At 45.5% G+C, this 23,277-nt stretch overlaps 1 protein-coding gene across 2 annotated transcripts in view; it reads left to right on the top strand.

Annotated features, from left to right (window-relative positions):
• The window catches only part of Fz2 (frizzled 2), a 133,207-nt gene that overhangs the window by 36,374 nt on the left and 73,556 nt on the right, over positions 1 to 23,277 (top strand). The gene's annotated exons all lie outside the window — the stretch shown is intronic.

Below are 23,277 nucleotides of genomic sequence, written 5' to 3'. Positions count from 1 at the left end.
AGAATATTACGTCTTCTTCGCAGAATCATCCGAAACAAGGAAAATATGTTTCTATCGCTAACGATTAGTAAAAGGAGCAATTTTCGTCTACGTTAAACAGCAATTCGACCCTGATAATTCATAGTCTGCCGGTCGACGTATCTCGAAAATGCTCTCGAAGCAATAAATTCCTTTATCCGACTCATTTAACCAAAACCAAATATAGCGATTACGCGTTTGGTTCGACAAAATTGCCAAATTGCCCCAACAGTAGGATCCTCGATGGATGGTTACGGACAGCAAAACGTCGGTAATCCATCCGAGGAACGAGCACATCGATTCGACGCGCACAGTTTCTCGCGTTTGGTTTCGTAAACGCGACACGTCCGAACGGAAAAAGCATCTTATCGAGAAGGGTATACGCGTTCCGTGCATCGAGAGAGGGTGACGTCCCTCTTTGTCCACAGGGAGGGAAGAGCAGAGCGTGCCCCCGTTACGGATCGCCCCCTCGTAACGAGCGCTTTGAATCGGACACACTGTCACATCGTGGAAACACGGCGTCTCTAAGTGGCGGTCCCGCTTCATTAAATTCTGTTATCCGTCGGAGAGCATTGTCCCGCGGCGTGGTCCCGGGGACACCTGGCAGCCCAGAGTTCAACCGACAATGGAACGGTACGCGCCACCCGCGCATTATCTCGCAATTATGCGCGTAGCCGAAGCGTGTTCGAGCGATCATTTGGGCGTGGCGGAAGAAGAGCCACACACGAGCAATCCACTCGTTACCGGGGCATTGAAAGCCCGAAAAACGCATATGCGAGCGCGTCGTTCGCTCGCTATCCGGTGACCGGAGGGCGGATGCGATGTAAGCACCGTGCAGTTCCGCGAAAACATGCTGTTGCGCGTTATACAGACGCAGAGGGTGAGAACGTGGATCGTGGATACGTTGACACAGGAAGAACGTTGGAAGTAACGCGACTGGGAAGATCGTTGAACGAGAAGACGAGTCATTTGCGTTGCTAATTTCTTCGATATCGTGATATTTTCATTCAGAGAGTCGTTGCTCTTTCTCGCGATCCTGTGATCTTTCGCAAAGAAAAATTATCGACTTAATTAAAATTGTCTTTGCGAAAATATATGTTCGCTGGAAGGTTAAGAGGTGATCGTAGATCGCAGATTGGCGTGGCGAAGCAGGAATAATTAAAAAAGGATCGTTTCTTGATTAATTTGCTCGTGGGTTTACGTTCTTCCGACGATTAACGCGAGGATTTATCTCTTTGCCATTGAAATTTCCTCCCATCTGTCGCTGAAACAATCGTATTCCACCTTTGATACGTATTACCATTAACCACGACCCAATACCCTGCACAAAGTAAAACGGACCGTCAAACATGTACATTTTCTTGCGGTCAATACATACGATCTCGACTGCCGTGTCTTTATACCCGTAGAATGCTGACCACCAAACGCATTCCGCTCTTCCGAGACCGCTGTAGAAGACATCGATCGAAATTCGACGCCAACGTCGCGGCGATCGAAGCAATAAGGCAGCTTGCAATCGACTCGAAGAGGAGGGGTGGTTCGATAGGGGTTGGAGGGATGGCTTTGATAAAAGGACACCGGGGCCAGGGCGCGGTTTACAAAGGGCGAAAGGAGGCACAGGTGTAGAGAGAGGAGCGGCACGAGGTATCTAGCGGCGCAATTACCTGCCGCCGGAATTACCCACGCGCCTGTGCATCACAATTAATTCGTAATTAAATCCTTTGGCTAGGAGGCGTGGTCCTTTTCAGCGACGTATAGAGAGAAGCGTGGTCGGTCGGTCGGCGGGCACCCACGTCCGACCGCTTCGGACCGAACGAACGACGTCGAGCGTATCGTCGGCCCGTCGGGGTGACAGCCGGAAATAAAGGGCCGGCCATGCATTAGCGTCGACGGTCAAAGGGTCGCTCGAATATCGACCGAGACGGTCGACAGCGTTAAATTGCCATTTGTCGGCCGGGGAATGCCTCTGATTAGCACGGCCAGGCTATCACCCAATATGTCGCTCCACGGTTACTAGCCTCCGCGTTGAAAATTCGCCGGATCCGCGTAATAAAAATCGAGAGTACAGCAGGATGGAGTGGAAAGCGAGGGAAGAAGAGAAGCGATTGTTAAAATTCATAGTTATTTAAGGTTCCTTAGAATCGTAGTCTCGATTCGAATTCTACGCGGTACACGTCCAAAATGGAGACAGTAATTCTATCAAATCGAGTAGTACGTTCTTCGTATTTGTACTCGCGTACATCATCGCGGATCATGTACGTAAAATGATTAGTAGAATTTCGATATATCGGCATTTGCGTCCTTCTTTACAAATCACCTTAAATTATGGATCGTATCGACAGTTTACTATCGCTTACGCTGTAATTCATTTGCTCAACAAATACAATATAAACCACGTAACTGCGCGTTATATTCGATTAATCGTCGATTCCGCCAAATCGGACTCGCGCTCGTTTTGACTTCCGTCTCCGATAGAACGCGCTTATCCGATAGATACGACGAGAAATAGTTTGCTCGCTATCTCGATAGGTAAATTCGTATTTCTATGCTCGCCATCTTCTCGGTAAACGAAAAGATCCCTCTTGCATCGAGCCTGAATACGACCATGGAAACTCTTAGCTCTCGATTCGAATAGGACCCGTTCGACCGACTTCTGTCCGGCACAAAGGCGACGCAAATATCGAGCCTAGATTGGCAATTTCGATCAAAGCTAACTGTTCGCCGCGTTTCCTAGGGCGGGTCGCGAGCAGAGAAGAGACAGATATAATGGGGCCGAGAGGAACGTAGCGGAATAAATTTCACGGTCGACACCCGGTACAGTTTGATTTTCCTTATCGGGGATCAGCCCGCGGCACGAGACGCGTCTCTCGATCGTCCGAAAATTACTTTCGTCATCTTGATCGCGTTTCCGATCGAGTTGGCCGGACGGTACGGAAAACTCGATACGAATTACCGCCCGAGGCCGTAATATCGGCCATTCGAGCCGTCCACAACCCCCTTTGCCAACGGAATATTCCTTTCCCCTGACGCTCTCCTCTCCACGTCTATCTTCATCTATTCGTCTTCCGCTTCCTCTATCATCCAACCTTTTCCTTTATTCCTAGCCTCTATAAAGAGACCGGGTATTATTATTAAGAGTCGAGAGGAACAGCCGAAGTGGAAAACGACAGGCTACAGGCGTAGGCGTCTGAAAATTCCAGTGGACTGCGTGGCACAGGCTAATCGATGTCTGCTCTTCACGGTCCTCTCCAACGTCCGAGGCAAACGATCAAGAATGTCTCTCGCGTACTCCATTGAATTACCGTGCTCGTGCACGCGACACGTCCACTCTGCCGTGCCTCTCTTACGGAATAAAAGAGAGAAAGAGACAGCACACGGAGAACTAATTCCTCTTGCCGTGGTCTCCGATCCGTCGCGACGTTTATTTCAATCGGGGCCGGTTTTTTGCTCCGCATGAAAGTATCCTTTCGATGTCGCGACCAACTTAGGTTCGTACGTACGCGTTTAATACTCGCGTGTTAACGCGAAGACAAACGTTAGTCGGTAGACGAGTCGGTTCTTCGCGTCTGATTACCAGCTTGTCCTTACCAGCGGTCGAGGATCAGCAGCTGCAAGATCTATGGACGGATCGTTATACGAATGGAAACGACGGTACGTATGATAAATACGCGGACCAAGGGATAGGGAGAAATAAAGCTGTCTGTACTTTTGTACGCAGTCGCCGCATCAGTCTTGCCTACGAACGAACGTATATTACTCTTGCCTGGCATCCACTCACCCCCAGTATGCGCACGCTCCTATATTGGAAACGGCTGCTTCCATCGTCTCTTCCGTTCCTCGTTCACCCCTTTATCCATCCATCTAACGTGCGATCGTTTTTCCTTGAATCGAACGACTTTCTCTGTCTCCCTCTCGCCTTTTCTCTTCCCCACTTTTACCTTGTCTTTATCGTTCGTTTCGAATCCAGGGAAATGAGGACCGAGGAAGACGAGTCGCGCCGATCCTAAAGAAAGCAAAGTTACGTTAACCGAATATCGTTTGCAGTCAGTCGAGTAGAAGATTGTAGTTTGCTGCAGTCGCTACGTATATACTTATTTATATCGCGAGCACGTTCAATCGTCGTGGAACCCAGTCTTCTCGAGTTCGGGTATCTGCTAGGTCGGAAATGTGGAAATCAAAAGCCATTGGAAAATTCCCCATTGAAATTCGCGTCATGCACACGTTCGAGTTAGGTTGGGTAAAAGAACGATGACGAAAATCGAGGGAAATATGGCTGATTCGCAACGGAAAGATAGATTTTGATCCGTTAACAAATTCGACGTGGTAACGTGTTTCTTTCAATTACGATTTATATTTGGAGAAGCTTGTGTAGATAGTCGTTAGGCGGAAAACGACGCAAGAGAGGCGAGAGTAGTTAGAAGTTGTTTGTAACTGCTAATACAGAAGACAAAATGTCTTCATAGATCGATCTCGATAGATCGGGAATGCTGTCGGAAGCTGGATATGGCTCGGCTAGGCTTAGGTGTTGGAACACGTTTCCTTCTATCGCGATATATTTGGAGATACGGGTGAAAGTTTTTTGTAAACACGAGTTTTAAGTTTTATCGAGACGCTCGAACGAGGAATTCCGGAATTTAACGTGTAACGATCACGTTGAAGCAGGAAAGGTGATTCTATGAAGTTTTATTTCATTCGTTCCGTGACGTCTGATACGTCAGATAAGACACGATTTTAGTTTTAGTCGACCGTTTGAAAGCGTTGGCTGAAGTCTCGGACAAATTTAATCCGACGTAACGAATTTACAATGACATGTGTATAAGCCAGGAATTCTTCCTCCGTTTATCTACCGAGACCTAAAATTTATCGTTTTTCTCACGTTCCATTTCCTCCAATGTATATTTCCATTCCGAAGTATTTAACACCTTGTATCTTGAATATATTGCTCGTAAAGTAACGGTCTACAAAGTATACAAATTAGGAAAAAAATATAAGATATGAAGGAAACGATAACAAAGTTGCGATTGCTGTGAGACAAGAATAAGTGTATGGTTAACGTAGTCGTTAAATATCGATAACCCATTTCAAAACGTTTGCTGTTCCTGTCGATAGAAGAGTGACAGCGGTAACAGATTGAATTTGTTATATTTGGCAGGAAGTATATTTTCAATTCGCTCGATTCTTCGTATCAAGTTCGTTCGATATACAGTTAATTCTCGTAATAATTTTCCCACGTAGAAAGACTATTTTTATTGAAACAAAGCAAATACGATAACACGTTTATTTCGTAACGTATAAAGCAATAATAAAACAGCCAAATCTAGAATTCCTGCAATTATATATGCTACAGCGATCTTCAAGTATTCAACATCGAGATTCACGTAACGGTAAAAATGAACAATGGCGTATCTGGAACACGAGGGAACGGAATAAGGACAGATAATCGATATTGGTGTTTCTAGTTACTCCGTGAAATTCCGACGATTCTCGCCGAAGCTTAGCGCATTCAACGCATTTAGAGATTGAAATACTATCCGCAACTCAATTACGCGATGTTTATAAACGCGTGTAGCGTAGAGGATCAGTCCCAAAGGAATCCACCGGCTTCTGTTACTAAACTTCCACAACTATGCCCCTTCTTTGATGTCTCTGAGAGTCTCCGCTTTGTCTTGCGTGTTTCCACCCTTTACTTTGTCTTTGGCGAAGATGCCCGCGTGTCCCAACGAGTCTCTACTTATCGCTTTAAACACACACGCGCGCGCGCATATCCAAGAAAATACTACAGAAACATCTACTTTCGAAAATTACATATTACTCGGGTGGCTGAAGATAATTAGATCGCAGAACAACTTCAAAGAGCGTAATGTGAAAGTACAGGCGAAGCCGCGTTGCGTTTCATTTCCACATCTGCGTTTTGCGTCCGGTAAAATCACACTGGGCCCTGTGATGGGTCCATCGCCGGTCCATTTTAAAATTGACTTGCCTGGCTTATCAACCCATTACCAGTAGCCGGTCCATCGCGTGTACAATGGACGGTCATCCAGCGACCTCGTTTTCCCTTTGCGTATCCACGAAAAGTATCCACGGCAATGTTTCTTCCAACACCCACCGCCCGTTCCCATACAATTCCACTCTCCTTTCCTCTCTTCGAGCGGAAAGAGCCGCGTATGATACTTCCAAACGACTGTGTCCATGAGCAGAACCCTTTATGACCCTTCATCCCTTCTACGAACTATGGTTAGATATTACGGCGAAATTACAGATACTCGCCGAGGATGGAGATCAAAGGGATTATCCTTGAGTTTATTATGGTTATCTTGAAGAAACTTGGAGAGCAAGTTGAGAAGACAATTTTCTTACGAGGGAAAATTGTGTAGCATATTTAGCGGAATTAAGTAGCTCGTTAAAGCCCTGTTACTCAAAGAGTAATCGTTCTCGGTATCCATCGGGTCGTTAGGAAATTTCGTAGAATTAATAGCTCGTACAGTATTTTCATTAAACATCGTTTATATAACATTTTACCGATATAACGTTTTACAAAATACCCATCGTTTCTTCTAGCAACTCTCTGCTATTTATTGGGTCGCTTCGCTGTAACTTTTCCGCAAAAGTTTCCCTTTTCCACAGCGATAAATTCTCTCGAGAAGCTTTTAAGGCTGCAGGCTTTTAGAATAGGCGTTTAATTAGTTTACATTAAAATAAAGCACTCCGGAGTAGACGATAACGAAGTTACGTTACGTTTCCTGAATAGAACCGATAAGCGTTTAATATTCTACCCGAGATGTTGCATCTTTCACTTTCCGTCAAAGCGGAGAATACGTTCGTCTTGATCGACGAAACGAAACATCGTATTTTTCATTCTCTCTGATCGCTGCATTCCTATCCATTCGAGGACGGCACATTGTCACCAGTAAACCGCCAATGTTTATGAAAATTTATAGATAATTAGATTTATAGATAATAAAATAGAGGTTAGATGGGAAGATCGTGTTCGTCGCTTCGCGTATTTTACACGCCAACATATAGTTATCGTAGGACTATAAATTTCCATTCCGTTGGTTATCTTCTTGACGATCGATCGTTTCGTTCGGCGTATACCAGCGAGCATTGCGATACTTACGAACAGCTTTGTATATATACCGCGTTTCGACATTTCTATCCGTTGTACGCTGCTCTCCAATTTCCCGAGAACTTTAACGCGCACTTTCCTGCACCGCGTCTTAACTCAACTCCTCGACATTATGATAACGAAGCGAAATTGCGGAAAGCTCTCGAAACGGGAAACTTGTCCGCGCATTAAACGGCGCTAATTCCCACGAAAATCGTTTCAGCGGTCTTAGGGTATATCAGGTTGGTGGAGAAACGGAGAGGAACGGGGCGCGATCGAAAATACACTCGGGAAGGGCAGAGGAGAAGTAATATCACCGGTAGCGCCATTACCGGTGTACGGCCACACACGGCAAAAGCGGTGAGCTCTCTGCCGTAGTACACACGCGCGCTTACATAAAACGAACCCGCGAGCCTCAACACGCGCGCTCCTGGTCCGTGCTGCTCGTTAAAAAACTCTCCCGCCTTATATACATATCGGAACGGCAGAACGGTTCACAGAAAAGCTCCTACGCCGCCTTTGTAGACCCGCAGTCGCGGCTCGCGTGAAACGCTCTGTATGTACAAGCTCCGCTTCCCGCAGCGCCCGGTGCTACTGAACTCCGCTAAGGGAAACGCTCTTCGAAACTTTCTGTATTTTCATGCAAATTCTCTCCCGTTCGCCCACGTTTTTTTTCCTCTCTCTCTCTCTCTCTCTCTCTTCCTCCTCCTCCTTTCTCTGCCCCTCTTCCTTTTACACGTCTCTCTTCGATGTACGCGAAACCCAACGTTGTTCCTTGTCCTTTCCACCCCTTCGCCTCGATACCATCCTCGTTTTCTCTATCCTTTTATCTTTATATTATACATACATACGTTCCTGTTATTTATAATATACAGAGTGTCTGAAACAGTCGAGGTCAATCTTTAGGAGCGTGTAAAACTCTCTTCGCTATGTGCGAGACCCAATGTCGTTTCATTCCACCTCCTCTCACCTCATCCCTACTTCACGATACCATTCTCGTTTCTCGTTTCTATTCCTGTTTCTCTTTTTATCGCTGTATTATACATACAGTGTTGCTGACAACTCGACGTTTCCTTGTTCATACCTTCCACGATTTCATGGAAATCTGTCTCTTTGGAGAGAGGCAACGGAGTCGGTTTTATTTCGGTTTGCATGGTTGAATAATTAGTAGTCACCGTACGTATTCCGGGCCCCTTTTTCGTATGCTGCACGACCAGTTCGGAACCACGAAACCTCCGGTGCACGGAATGTATTTTCTACGATTTTCCCCGTTTTTCGATAGCCGTCGTTTAACCACGCCGTGTTCGGACGACACGAATGTCGTCACTGGCTGCGATCTCGTGCGCTGTCCTCTGCTCGATGCTGCCTGAATGCGAATTACCGTTTAGTATACATCGGCGAGTAGCGAGCTTGGAGACCTGAGCAGCTTCCGTGATCTTGATTGGACGAGCGGATTGAATGTGTATCTTGATCGAACGAAGGGAGGAATTCAATTGTTTCGTAGAATTTAGTTCAGTTACGAGGAATTTAAGTTTATTTTTATATCCGTGCGTTAATTTCGGAGAATTGCGAGATTTTCACATCTATACAGCGAGAAGATTAACGCTGGTTGATTAAATTTCGATACCGGAGTTAATCTTGTTGGAAATTGGGAAATTTGACGACTGAAACGAAAAGGTTGATCAAATTTTCATACTGTCGAGCATACGCGTAAATCAGACACGATGGTTTGCTAAAAATTTGCTAAAAAGCATAAACTGCTCGCTGTCTGCGCTTCGAAAGAAACGAACAGCGAGAATAAAATCGCTGAAAACGTAGAATCGCGGAAAGCGCAACGCTCGATAAATATTTAGTATTTACTTTGCTTATAGGAGAAAGTTGTGGAGAAAAGGGAAAGGGAGATTCGGATTTTGATGCGCAAAGGCGAATCAGCTCTCGTCTTTACCTGTAAACACTTGGAAAGTCTGGCACGTCGAAACGCGGTCGTGAATAACACGTTTCTTCCTCCGAAAGAGGATTACGGGTTTTCCTAGCTCGTAAAGATTTCGGGCCTCGACTGGCACAGCCTGTCACTTGGCGTGTTCCCCGAGAGAATCGTAGAACCGACGATTTAAAGGGAACGTTCTCGCTCTGGATTAGGAACGACCAGGTTACCGCCTTCGAGAATAGCGTTGTGTGTCTTCAGCCCCCGAAGAAGAGAAAGGAAAAAGAATTAATCGGACAAAGTGTTTGAATAGACGAGGCTTAAATCCCTACGAGAACGAGTAAGTCCCTGTCAAAACACGATTGAAATCGTGAAAGGCTGTCACCGCAGGATTTTCGACGCGTTGATGGTTTTCTCGCCTATTTTCGGTGCCTTCTTATACTTGCAAATCGGGACACGACAGCTCCTCCAAGTCCAACCTAACCGAGGTAATCGTTAAAAAGAAAGAAGGACTATCGAATTCTCAACATCTTTAAAGTTGGATACATTAACATCGGGAAAGGATAATTGCTCCTTATCTTTCTCGTCAGAGCGATGGATTTGAGTTTTCACTCTAATCGTTTCGGCTAGTGTATTTGTATCTCACTGTATATGTCGTATGCTTAGAGAGATATATATGTTTGTATGTGTATAATTGTATAAAATAAAATATAAATTCTGTCAGTACGTCGATAATTTGCTGAAAAATAGCTACCTATTCGAAACGAAAATTTGATTATGTCTCAATATCAGCCTCCTCCTTCAGCGTTGTCTTATCGACGCGATAAATCTGACGTTCGAAAATACCTCGAACCACTCTGAAATGAAAAAAAATAAACGAGGCATCGGCTACGTAGATGCTACAAGTTATATTTAGTATAATCGCACGATGCGATGGTACACACGCGATAAAGTTTAAACCGGTGATCCTTGAATGATTTCAATCGACCGTGTACGCTACAAACGATACCGTGTCGAAGCCAAAACAAGCACCTACCGCGATTACGATTCTCGGCATACCTTGTCACACCCAGCCGCAAAACATGGTACTCCGGCCTCGCAAATAATATTCCCTCTCGCGATAGCCATCCGAGCAAATTGTTACACGATAAAATCACCAACTAAAATAAAACTGTAAAATCACCTAGGAGCAAATATGTAAATACGAAAGAGAAGAATCGATGAAAGTTTTCGGAATATTTTATATAATACGTACAATATGAACGTTGAAATTGTCCACGATATGGCATAGACGTTGGAATGCTTTCGCGAGCCAGTGTAAATGTCGAGGCACTCTCTGATCGTATTAATGGATCGAATCGTGGCTAGGGAAGAGCAAAAGGAACGGAGAACAGAAAGACACGATGTGCGTTGGGAATATCGGTGGACGACGTTCATTTTATCCTATATACCGGATCCAGCATCGGATCCAGAGGATTGTTCCGTGGACCGATCGTGTCCTGTCCGATGTCGGTACCCCGCCGTGCCTTGGTGGCTGCCACGCAAGCGATAGGTATCTCGTAACCGAGGATAAATTGGCATTATTTATATGCCCGTCACGCGCTTCATTGTCTCGTAGCTGGCTCGAGTAGCTCGTTCGCGATGCCGCAATAAAATAATAAAACCGTCCGTCTCTCTGCTTTCATCTTCTTGCTTCGTTTCTCTTTCCTCTAAAATTCGCAGTAAAGAGCGTAAAGAGCGCAGCACGAGCAGCTTCGCCTGCAAATACGTGACTATTTTAATTTCATCAACGTACACGCGCGCATACGTATACACGTCGATCGTCGAATTTTTGTTTCGTCTGCTTGCGAAACAGACAAACTACGATCCTCTAGGCAACGTTCGAATAGAATTCTGACAGTGGCTCGGTTCCAACGAGACTGCCACACTGGCAGACGAGAGAATTTCATTTTCAAGTTGATACAAAGGTAACAAGGCGTCGTTAGCAGCTTTGAGCTCGTTACCGTGGCGGTGTATCACAGAAGAAATTTCAGTAACGTGTATAACGTTCTTTGCACGAATTGGCTGCTGCCGGTCTGGATCCGTGAAACCACGGGGGTGGCTCTCTCGCGACGTGCTCTTTCCTTATACTCGTAATATCCTCGCGGGCCGCCGTAAATGAGAGCGCACGATTTATGGCGAGGGCTTTTTAAGTCGTACGCCCGGAACCCGGCTGTATTTCCCTCTTTTTTCTCTCCTTCTTTTTCTCCCCGACCGAATGATAAATTAATTCTACCCCTAGCCGCGAGCGTAGCCCGGCCAAAAAGATTCCTCTCGCTCGACGAGCCCTCCTTCGAAGATTTATCGCGCGCGACCGAGCCCCTGCCGAGGAAAAATTATAATTCCGACGAGACGTCCAGCCAGGAACAAAGTGTCGCGAAACGCGCTGGAGGTGGACCAAGTTTTCGAACGTTCTTAACTCCTTCGTGTTTATGAGATCTCCCGCGACGAAAGTCGTTTATGGCAAGCTTCGCGTGACATATTTCGCGTGTTTTCTTCAACAAGACGCAACCGTCTTTTTGTCAGCTTCTGCAGCTACGTTTCTCTCTCGTGGTACTAAATTATTCTAGTCGCATTAGGAAAATAATCGAGGCTGACGCGAAAGCTTAAAGCTGGTCGAGATAGTCGAAAACTGTTGGCGGAGGGTTCCTCGATTCTATCGCAGAGCGAATTTCGACAGGTGCGGCTGTGTTTTATGGTCTGCGTCTAAAAGGTCCTGACTTATTTAGCCTTATGGTCCTCGTTTGTTGGAGCAGCTGGACAAGGTATTTCAAAAATTAATTGTTAGAATTTAATCTTAAAGTTAAGATCAATAATCTGTGGAAGACACGATGTTTGTGTTAAAATAATATTCGGTGATATTTATTAAACAGAACTACAGAACCTGATGTATATAAGCGAGTGATATAATTAACAACGTATGGAAATTGTTGATTGTTGGCCAGTTACTCTCAGACTAGACGTAGGTAGCGACCCATGATCCCTTAAATATTTTGACACTCCACTCTCTATACAGTAACGAGTATGACCTGCGTAGGTATCCTGTTCAAATGCCTGTGTAAGGGTATTGTGCCTATACGTGTAATATCGTTGTATTCCAACATTGATTATTTTATTCTTTTCTCTTACACGGAACAACGTTAAACTCGTCGTCTCTCGTATTCTTCTCCCACCCTGATCTCAAGTATTTGATCTTTCCACGTCTAAAACGTTCGAAAGACGATCAATCCCATCGAGCATTCGCTTCGAACTGCCATTCCAATAATACTGCAACTTAAACACACGAGACGTCTCCAAACGATCCATGAACTTGAGATTACATCCAGAGATATCTCATTCGCCGATATGGATGGGTTAAGACGTATATATGTATACGTATAATCGTTGCGAGAAAACGGGAGCACGGAAAGCAGGAAGTCGTGGAATGGGAGAAAAAGGAGGAAGAGGGAGCGAGAGGTAGCGACAGGGAGGACCCGTAGCTAACGCGGCGTAAAATCCAGCGGGCACGCGCCATTTCACTTGGCCCACGGCGGCTCCTTTTCCATCGGTGCCGAGCTGCTTCCAGCGTCCGCTACGCTTCTTCTTCCTCTTCGAGCTCTCTAACCTCTGTTCTTCGCTGTGTCCCGTCGCGTCGCCCGAGGTCATCGATTCTCCGGCAGCCGACCCGGTTGCTTTACGCTCGTCACGAGAAATTCGCCACACGATCGGCCCAGCTTTTCGCCCGAATGCTCCGTGAAAAATCGCGTTGCTCGCTTTTTATCAGCTTCCTTTGCTCGATCGACACGATGGCAATTGTGGCTGTGTTCCGGTGTTTCTTGGCGCTTTCCATTGCTTCGACTTGTTCGCACCGATGATCGGTTCGATCGTTGCTTAGGGTACGTTGTTTGGATCTGTTTGTAGATCCGTGGTCGAGATATTTTTGGCTTTTGCAAACATGGTTTTGCGAACGGATCTTTGTGGTCGTTCGATAGAGAAATAACCGGCGGTGCAAATACGTCTGGATTTTTATGTTGCGAATCAAACGAGCGACGTTAAATCGAGACGGTGTTTCCGACGATCGAGTATCGTTAAGTTTATGCTTCGTGTAGAATTCGTGTAAATTCACTCAAACGTTTCGAAATAAGTGAGCACGTTTGTCTCAAGATGGGTAAAATTGGAAGAATTTCATCTTTATCTACTTGTTACGTCTATTGTAACCGTCAGAGATTTATTTTAGCGTTACCATTAAACAGACTGAATAAACGTTAATTCCTCCGAAAATATGCGGAGGAATATATCTTTCCGGCAAAGAGATATTCTCCGCGAAAATACGATATTTAATCGAATTTACTCGAACACGACCGCGAATACAGTGCAAATAATTATCATAATCATCGCAGCCCTTGGAAAACTTACGACATCCGTGCTCGTTGTTTTCTCGAATTACGGCGTCTGCGCGCGTGCCGGATATTCCATTGTTTCGCGAGGGTTCAACGAAGGTGTCTCGATAAATTTTATAAACTTGCACCTCGTCTACATCCCTCCGCCATAACACTCTTGCATTATAGCCTCTCCAACTCAGGCTCGATAACAAACTTTAAAACACCAGCTTCGGCAATTACAACAGATTATCCAACAGACCACGAACAAACCGATTAACCGGCGAATAAAGATAAAAAAAAAAAAAAACAAATATTGTACAAAAATGGAAGAAAATACAGACGAGAGGAGTTGCAAACTTCCAAGACGCGAGTAGCTGTCGATTATGCCTAAAAGTGTACCGTGAATGAAAATCGAGCCGAAGGGTTACGAAAATCGCTGGAAATAAGTACGTGCAGGGTCTCCGCCCTTTGCTAATACAACGGGGGAGCAACGAACTTCTCCGACTACGGAGCTCCGGTACACGGCTAAACGCGTCAATCGATGCTCAGTTTCGAAGCCGGTGTAACGAAATCGTTCGCGCATAAGCGCTTGGTCTCGTTATAGAAACAATACGCGCGCGTACGATGTCGTTTGAATTTTCGAGATCGCGAGTGTCTGTATCGCGTGCTATACCCATGGCATTGTACCGGGATAAATTCGTTCCCCGTTTGTCCTCGTTCCTTTCAAATCTTCGTTCCCCTCCCCATCTCTCTCTCTCTTTGGGACGCGTTCTAAAGAGCTCGGGGCGACGGTGATTCGTTCGACCAGCTCGTGACGCGGGAATAAAACAGGGTACGCCCGTAAAATCCTTTATATGCCACCGAAATCGTTAATAGACTCGCTGCTGCTTGTAACAATGAGCGTGTAACCGGTCGAGTTCCGCGGACTTGTCACGGCCTACGCCAGTGGGCGCGATAAATTCTCCTTCTTTTCACTCTCTCTCTCTCTCTCTCTCTCTCGCTTCTTCCTCGTCGTTCTCCTCCGTCCTTTTTTCCATCGTTCTTCTTTCACTGCTTTCTTTCTCTTTAGGTTCCTCAACCCTCTCTCTTCTGTTCTACGTCGACGTTGTTCGTACCTTCGAGAGTTCTCTCGCCACACGGTTACCGGAGAGAGGAGGGTCGAGGTGTGAACGAAGAACCACAAGTGCCCTGGAAAGTGCCAGCCCTCCGCTACCCCCTGGTAACCCAATCCCCCTCCAGGACTTGGCCGGTTACGGACGAGTTTTACACGGTTACGCATTTTCCTCCCACGTCGTTAGCGATGGACGCGAACGTGCTCTGGGTTTAGACCCTGCACGGACGTGGAATGCCACGTTCAGATTTCCTAGCGACGATGTTGGTTGCATTTCGCTGCTTGGCATTGATAATGACACAATTTAAAAAATGTAAATTTACAGGAGTGGCTTTCGAAGATTTGCAAAGAGATGTTCTTTTAACGCAGGACACGCCACTGTTCGCGAGAGCCGTGCAACTTTTCCGCTTGCAACCGAAAATGAGACAGTGTTATCGTAAAACCGAGGCCAGGTTGATGGTAGCATAAGTAATAATCCAGTACATTAGCCCTGTACGCGCGTAATAGAATCGAGGAATTTATTAAAAGCCGAGTCGATCGGTCTTACGTCGTTGTAACTTTTTGTTATTCGTCGTCGCAAATGAACGAGAACTTTAATCAGCATCCAAGTATAGATCGAAATATGGTAAATACCCGTTGCTCTCCTAGACGTAACTTCGATTACCGATTACCGATTACCGATCAGTTCGAGTACGGATCGGATAAACTATTTCCCTTCTGGGAACAAACGCCTACGTTCATTCTCATTACAAACCTAATACATACAAAGAGGTAGGAGGAGCACGAGTCTAAGAGATTTAAGAGACTCTCGGTCTGTGGTAGCAGTGCACCTACCGATTACGAAATCACCAAGACCCGTTCGATGATGTATGATAAGTGTTTCTATTAGAAAACGCACAACTCTCTCGGCCGCCTTTTAAAAAGGCGTGCCACGAAAAAGGGTGGTCGAATCGCGTGGAACGAAAGATATGGGAAAGGCGTAGGAATACGATAAAGTACGACTATTTCGATCGATCAGTAACAAGGTAATTTACCAGAATATAGTATACACGCGCTACTGAATTACGATAATTACAACTGAGAATATTAAAGCTACTTGGACAAACGTCTTTCGTCGAGTACAAGTTACGTCGTTGTAGAAAGCTATAACCATCGAGTCGTCAATGTACACCGTAGTACGTTTCGCTGCTTATCACGACGCCAATAACGAACTGGATAGCCTATTTTCCGACGTGGATCGCTTCGTAATCGAATTTGGTGAATTACACGGCAAATTACTTAACTCGACTCAAATAATTCTACCTTAGCAGTGGCGCGATGGAAACCGATGCGTTGGAAAATAAATCGCGCGATAGACGAACGTACACGAATAGTCCCGGGGTGATTTACTAGCGATAATTCCGGGGAAACGGACGGATTAACGCCGCCGATTTGGTGGATTTATCGGTCGACCGATGAAATTTATTAGCCACGTCGGTGGGATCCTTTTCTAGGAGAGAGGATCCGCGATACACGTAGATACCGTTAATTAAAGAAGATTATATCCGCGCTTTCGATCATCCCGATGAACAAGGCTAAGAGAAATAATCTGAGGAGAGATGAGAGAGAGAGAGAGAGAGAGAAAGCTGGTTGTACGTCGAATACGCTGTGCAAACCTAACAGACACGCCCTCGAACGATCGAAACGCTCGTTCGTCGGCCATCATCGCGGCCCTGGTCGAAAGGTTCAGCGATTTATGCGCGCGTATACACACTGATCTACTCGCCGTGGTAATACACGTGTGTTATAAACGCGCGTGTACGCGTTCCAACCTCGTCTATCTATTGATTCCGCGACCAAGAGCGGCTTTATACAGCTATCCTTCGTACGACTTAATTGGGCAACGGTGAACAGCGATCGAGGCTGAGTCACGAGACGCGGCTAGTCGCGATTAATGATGCGCTTTGAAACACTTTGAATAGATTCGAATATATGAAAGTATAATGCTGTTCATAAGTATCCGGACTTGTATTTTTCTATTCTTGTTATACTTTCGAAATTCTAATGGAGAAATACCTCTTTACTGTTTCTACCTACCGAGATCAAACACTCTTCTAGGAATATCTCTATGTTGTCCCAGCTTAGTGACTCTGGGCACTTAGACCTTTGGATATCTTAGTGAACGAAGGATTTACGTTCTTAATTTTGGCCACCTAGAGAGCGCCGAGAGAGATCTCGAAGATCTTGGAAATCTGACAAATCCTGACGAAATCTTTACAAGTATTCGATATCTTAGATCTTCGACGTCTTACGTTATAAAAACATAAAAATTGAAGATCCAAGATACGAAAGATGCTTCGTACAAGATATCGAACGTTCGTCGAGCTTTCGAGACCTTGCGGACTTTCGAGATTCGTCAAACGTTTGAAGACACCTAATCGAGCCTCGAGGTTCGGAAGCAAAATGATCTTCCACGATATGAAACGAACGTTCACGGTATCGGAAACCTGCAACCTGATTCAAAATTAAGATTCGAACACTGTTCGCGATCAACGGAGTCGTTCGTTTTCTGCAACTCGGCGTGCGCAAGGGGGCAGCGTCCGCTTTCTCGGTAATATTTTGCATTCCTAAGGGTCAGCGGAGGTGGAGAAGCTTGCGTGGCTCGGTGGCCCCATACGATATTCGAGGTTCGATTTACTACGCTATGAAACTCGAGACACGCCTTTCGAACGGGTGTTCATTAGTCATCCGCGTCAGAAGGATCGGAGGATCTCGAGTTTGCAAGTATAATAAACGCGAACAACGTCGCTCGGCGATAAAGTACGATAATTACGGAGCCAGTTGGCGAAGCCCTTCGAAAATTTTCACGGACCTCGTCGTTCCGCCTCGTTCGGCTCGTTTGGTTTGTCATCGGTTGTTCCGTCGTTGATTCGAAACTTTCCATCGATCCATCTTCGTCTTCCTTTGCTTCCTCTTCTCTTGCGTCCTGTTCGTTCCTTTTTTCCTGGTCGTCTTATCGTCGTCAACCTTTCGTCAACTTAATCTACCCGGACCGAAAGCTCGTAGTACTCGATCGCGAACGCGACAAACCTAATCTCGTCCAGAGATCGTTCTCCATCCTGGGATGAGGCACCGTAAGTACACGGTGTTCGGAAACGAGTGGGCGTTAGATAAACATCGACAACCGGACTTCCAGATTTCCCGCGATCGTTGCAGCAGGTAAAGGTTCTGGAATGTCGACTGCTCGTGTCCCCGGATACAAACCGAACAGCGTTTTCAATCCGTCACGGATTTTAGAACTTTCCATAGATTCTCGTACGCGTAAATTCGTCGTCTCTTAATTGGTCGGCGTAACCACGCATAAACTACGAGACTAGTTTACTTTGAACGTGTTATTCGCAGAGAATATAGATGAGACGGAAAATTTGATCGCACGGATTGAAAATAAGTAATTAATAATTAGTCAAGAAAATTACCTCTAAACGAGAAATGCTTATTCTAGAAAAATAAATAAGTGTATTTATTAACGTTTATAAAACGATAGAACCTCGATCAATTTCTGTATTACAACTATTCCGAACGAACTTCTCTGACCTTATTTTGCCCAGGAGATTAGTCAAAGAATTGCAAGATAAGGAAACTCTAACACGAACCAAAGAACGTTTTGAATTCTCAAACCAGCCTAACCTACATTTCCCAACGAAATGCTTAATCCAGCTAATCGATCTCGTCTGGTTCAAACGAATTCACGAGTCACCGTGGCTCTTTGATCCCATAGAGATCGGCTTCGCCTCGCCAGCAGCACTCGAACGAACCGATTGATCGCTTAGAAAGCGTCGTTAGTCGATCAAAAGTACGGCGAATAGGTGCGACGGGAAGCGAAGAAACGTCCGTCGTTTCAACTCGAATTCAACCCGCGTGGTAAAGCGCGCCTCTCGTTGTTGGATTTCGTGGACGTTGCAGAAGAACTCGTTTGCGATATAACACAGCGAATCGAATCGTGTCGTAATGCCGCGAATTGCAGCATGTAGTTAGGGCGGGTGAACGTTCGGCTTGGTTATCGAGCGTAATTGGAAAATGACTAATACCGATACCGGCGCGCAAACAATTTGCGCAACCGGCATACAAAAAACAACTTCGGTCAATTTCCATTCCTTTTTTGGCTATCAACTGGTCTGGTTCGCGAGGCTCACTCGCCTATAATCTCGTTCTATGGCGTTTCACCTGGTGTTCGCGAAACGTCCGACGGAATTGGCCGCCCCGCAGCTCTTAATTAGCCTCGTCGTCATCGTCCACTGACTCCTTGATCGACTCGCCCCTTCAAATTGTCGTTTGTACGTTGGAAGATAATTAGACGAACGAGTATTCAAATTATACACCGTGTTACTCAATATTCTTGGTTTTAATCAAGCGCTCCCTGTCAGTTCTTTTTCCTAGTTGTTTATACGAAATGTTGAACTCGTTGCAAATGTCGCGGAATATCGATCTGTCCAGGTACTTTGTAATTCCAGAGTTGTTTGATCAACTAAGCGTTTAAAATTCTGAAAAACTGGACGAACGTTATTGCTTCTGAGACACGAGTCATTTATGAAACACGAAGATTGTAACTTGTTGGCAGAAAAATCGATTATTTTGCATTTCCAGTACCATTCCGTCATTATCGTATTAACAAGCAGCTTGTAAAGTCGTTTACCGTTACAATCGCTATGGAGGTTTATGTAAATCCATATTTTTCCGAAGACAGTCGTAGAAATACAATCCAGATATCAATTTTTTTCATTCTCTGGTTACTGTAACGAGCATTTGGCTTCCAATGTTTTCGCTGATTTCGCTTTCAGATATGGATTTTCAGATATCGCATTCGAATTTTCAGTATGCCTTTCGAACATAAAACGTATACGTTTCTGCCATCTGTAAATAATTCGTACGATGTTCTTCGAATATTAGTAAAGTTAGTAATAAGTGGCAGTAAAAGGAGAAGAAATTTATTATTTAATTAAATAGTTCGTGTCCCGCGATCGAACGAGTACCATATAAACGAAAGTGCGTATCGACTCGTATCCATTTCGTACGCTGTCTTGTTAATACCGAAACTTCTCTGCAACATTCGACTCGAAGAACACGACTCCTGCTCGACTCCCAACATCCTCTTCGTCCTTCCATCTTTAAATACGAGAAAGAGGAGGGGGCCGGTCGATTGGAGTCCGCGCTGCATAAAAATCGCCAGGCCAGAGATTGGTTTCAGGGAAGCGAGCCACCACGACAGCCCCGGTATTTGCTTAACAACCGGTTTACGTTCTGGTCCCGGTTAGATCGTCGCGCGATGAGCAGCAAGGGGTCACGATGAGAACCGCTGGCGTATCGGTCGTCATAAGTCACTCAGCGTGTGGCATACAAGGTACACGGGCCCGTAAGTTAGTACGTAGGACCCACGGGCCTACTCTCTTCTTTCTTTCTTTCTTTCTCTCTCTCTCTCTCTCTCTCTCTCTCTCTCTCTCTTTCTCCAGCCTCTCCCCACGGTTTCCTCTTTTTTAGCCCTTTTCCATTTCTCTACCCATCTCCGTCGTTCCATCTAAACGCCTCGCTTCCTCTACAACGTCGAACGTTCGCCTTCACGGCCACCTCGATCCGGGCAAACGCTCTCTCCAGACACTCCCAGGCTGTCCAGGACATCGCGTCGTATCCCGCTGGGTCTCGCGTCACATCTAAGTGGTTCCTCTCGTACGTTCTCTGACTGATCCCCGTGTACCCTTGATCCAAGCTACGGGCATCGAATTCGCCTCCGCTGCCTGCACGGAGATGGAAAACGCCGATAATTGATTCCAGGCCTGCTCGTGTGTACAGGCTAGCATCGAACAGAACCAACGAGCTGGTTCTGCCTAGAGAAACGTAGACAGAGGCTGAGAGAGCGTATAAAGCCACGTCCTAGCTGAACGATCGGGAATTTTTGTCCATGTTTTATGTTTCTTCGAAAAGTTGCTGGTTGTCGTTGAATGTTTCTTCTTTTATATTTTTTTCGCGTTTTCGCTACCAGTAACGAAAATTGCCTGTTTTCGTCGCATAGTTGTACCGTTCGACTGTCACTGATCGTTTTACATCGCATTTACGGCCGAACAACTTGTTCGGAGGAGGAGGAAACGTCTTTACTGGCCGATGTTCGTTGGATACCGTTTATAACATGTTGCAACAAACGGGCAACAAAACGTACGTGGACGTTGCTTCGGCGAAAATGCTGCTTCTCTCCGAATACGTCGGTTGTTACAGCGTGGGCAAAACATCGCTACAAGATAATGTCTGTTGGATATTTTTTGAAACATGTAGCAACAGCGCGCAGCAACGAGGATCTTCGGTGAGAACACGGCTTAAGGTAGAACGAGGCGAGTCGTTGGTCGAACGAACGCAGTGGAGAAGACGCGAGATGGGGCGTGAGCTGGTTATGTATCCAATTCAGATGTCCGACTCGAAGAGAAGCTGGTTACGTCGAATACGCATAAATAATAGTCGGTTAATTGGTAGCCATCTCGTGTACTTTTTAGTTATCACGAGTGTCAGAAACGACTGTTCGCTGTCTGATTTCGAAACGACATTTGCCCGGTCATTGTCTGTTCAATTAATGCGCGGTCGGTTAATCGGTCGACGCGGTCGTCGAAGTACCGGGATAACGTCGATAATTGATTCCCGGAGAGTCTATATCGAGCGTGAAACGGGTGGAAGGAGACCGATACCGGCCGACTCCGTTAATCCAACAAATAGAATTCGAGCCACTCCGTGTCCGACGCAGTTAAGCCGACCGTATCCCCTGGCCGCCGTTTCTCTGTAGATACAATAGATCCAGCGAAAGGTTCTTTTCGATTATTTTTTCCTGCCGGCTGTAATCCCCCGTGCACCGTTTACTTTGCATTTAGCGGGAGGAAGTTGGTATTAAACGTGCGGTTAACTTTGGCTTCCCCCGGTTAGACTGTAATACATTGTCGAACGTGTTCGTTCCTTTTTCTTCTTTTCTTCTTCTTCTCTTCTCGTATGCCCATTTAGTGCACTTGACGAAAATGATCGGAATACAGTTTAATATTGCGCGCTACGAATTATTTGGTATCTTTATATTTAAAGATGTATAGTCGACGAATTTTCGAAGCTATAACTACGAAGAAAAACGATATTTTAATATCTTTCGATTTATCAATATTCTGACAAGAGCAATATCTTTAAATTCATGGAGAAACTCTCTTCGGTAATAATGTACGTTGTAATAAGCAGACTGTAGCTGTATCTGGAGAGAATGTTTCATAATATGTATAGTATAAGAGCGTGGGCGACAATTCGATCAAGTTGATCGATGAGATCATCCGGGATCTTACGCCACTCTAGTTGCAACCAGCTGAATAATTGATCTCCTCGAGCGAGTAGGTTACACTCCATAGTACGACTTAGGTTATAAATGATCATTGAGATTCCGTGATCAAATGATAATTGATCAAACGAGACAGATAGCTCGCATTTATTACTCTCCTTAGAGGTAACAATACGTCGGCCAGTCGCACTCTACGGTTCGAATTATCGCGCCTTTGCCGTATCCAATCTATTAAAATTCGTTCGTTCGTTTCAGTACTCCCACTGTACTTTTAAACTGTCGTATTTCATAAATATTAATATTAAACAGAAGCAGTATCGTTCGCACAAAGATACAACAATATCGTACAGCCTGTATTCTCATTTTCCAATCTTCCTTGTGAGCAATCACCCCCAATTTTTCATTAATCCACGTTCCGATAATAATCGACTCGCTGATTTAAATATACTCCGCAAAAATTAAAAAATTACCTTCCACACGATCCTCGTTCGACGCTTCCACATTTCCAACGCCGCGTCTTTCGCTCCATCGTCGTCCTCGCAATAAGACAAACGAAGATGCTCCGACGATTCACCCACCTGGATCCCCTGCACCATATCGCTCCGTAATCGTCGATCATTCCTCGTATCGCGTGAAAATCTTGACTCGATGTCGTAACTCGAGTATCGTCGGTCGCGGCTCGTACAACGGATCGAATTAACCGCGTGGCCGTCATTCGATTACGTCGAGTCCGAGACACATCCCCCGTTGGTGGTGGCGCGTTTTATGTATCGCGGGTCCCCGGCATAAAAATCATTTATTCGCTCGTTAAAGATTGAACGGGCATCGTCCAGGGCGTTCCTCCGTACGGACGACGGTCAGCGGACACCGTTGAAAGATTTAAGGGCCTCGTAAAGCGCAAAAAGAGGATTTCTGCGCGGAGGCGCCACGGTCGCGTTGGACCCTCTCGTGTTTCCGCTTTTCGAGCCTCGCTTTTTTCGTTCCCGAGGCGTTCGCCGCTACTTAGGTAGACGCGCTTGAAGAACGTTCTATACCTGCGCCACCACCGGTGTCGTGTAACACTTTATTTCGTGTCTCGTGTTTCCCGGGCAATATTTAATCGATACCACTGCGATAGAAAATGCAACCTCGAAGAATTCCGACCGTATACGCGAAGATTTTTAATTCTTCGCGAAACGTATATCGAGAATTTATAGTTCGGACATATTTCATACGATATGGTAGCTTTAACGTTGGGAAATTCGTATTTCGAAATGAAACCAGATCTTTCGAGCAACGAGGCGAATCGTAGTTACAGTTTCTTGCGTGGAAAATGAGACTTTTATGCGTAACCCTATCTAGACGAATATAATTTTCCTCATCGTGCGGTAAAATTTATAGTGGAAATTGAAG

This window comes from Bombus fervidus, chromosome 4 (genome assembly GCF_041682495.2).
Source record: "Bombus fervidus isolate BK054 chromosome 4, iyBomFerv1, whole genome shotgun sequence".
NCBI classification, from domain to species: Eukaryota; Metazoa; Arthropoda; class Insecta; order Hymenoptera; family Apidae; genus Bombus; species Bombus fervidus.
The sequence above is the reverse complement of the archived record's forward strand: the minus strand, read 5'-3'. Positions and strand labels throughout refer to the sequence as shown.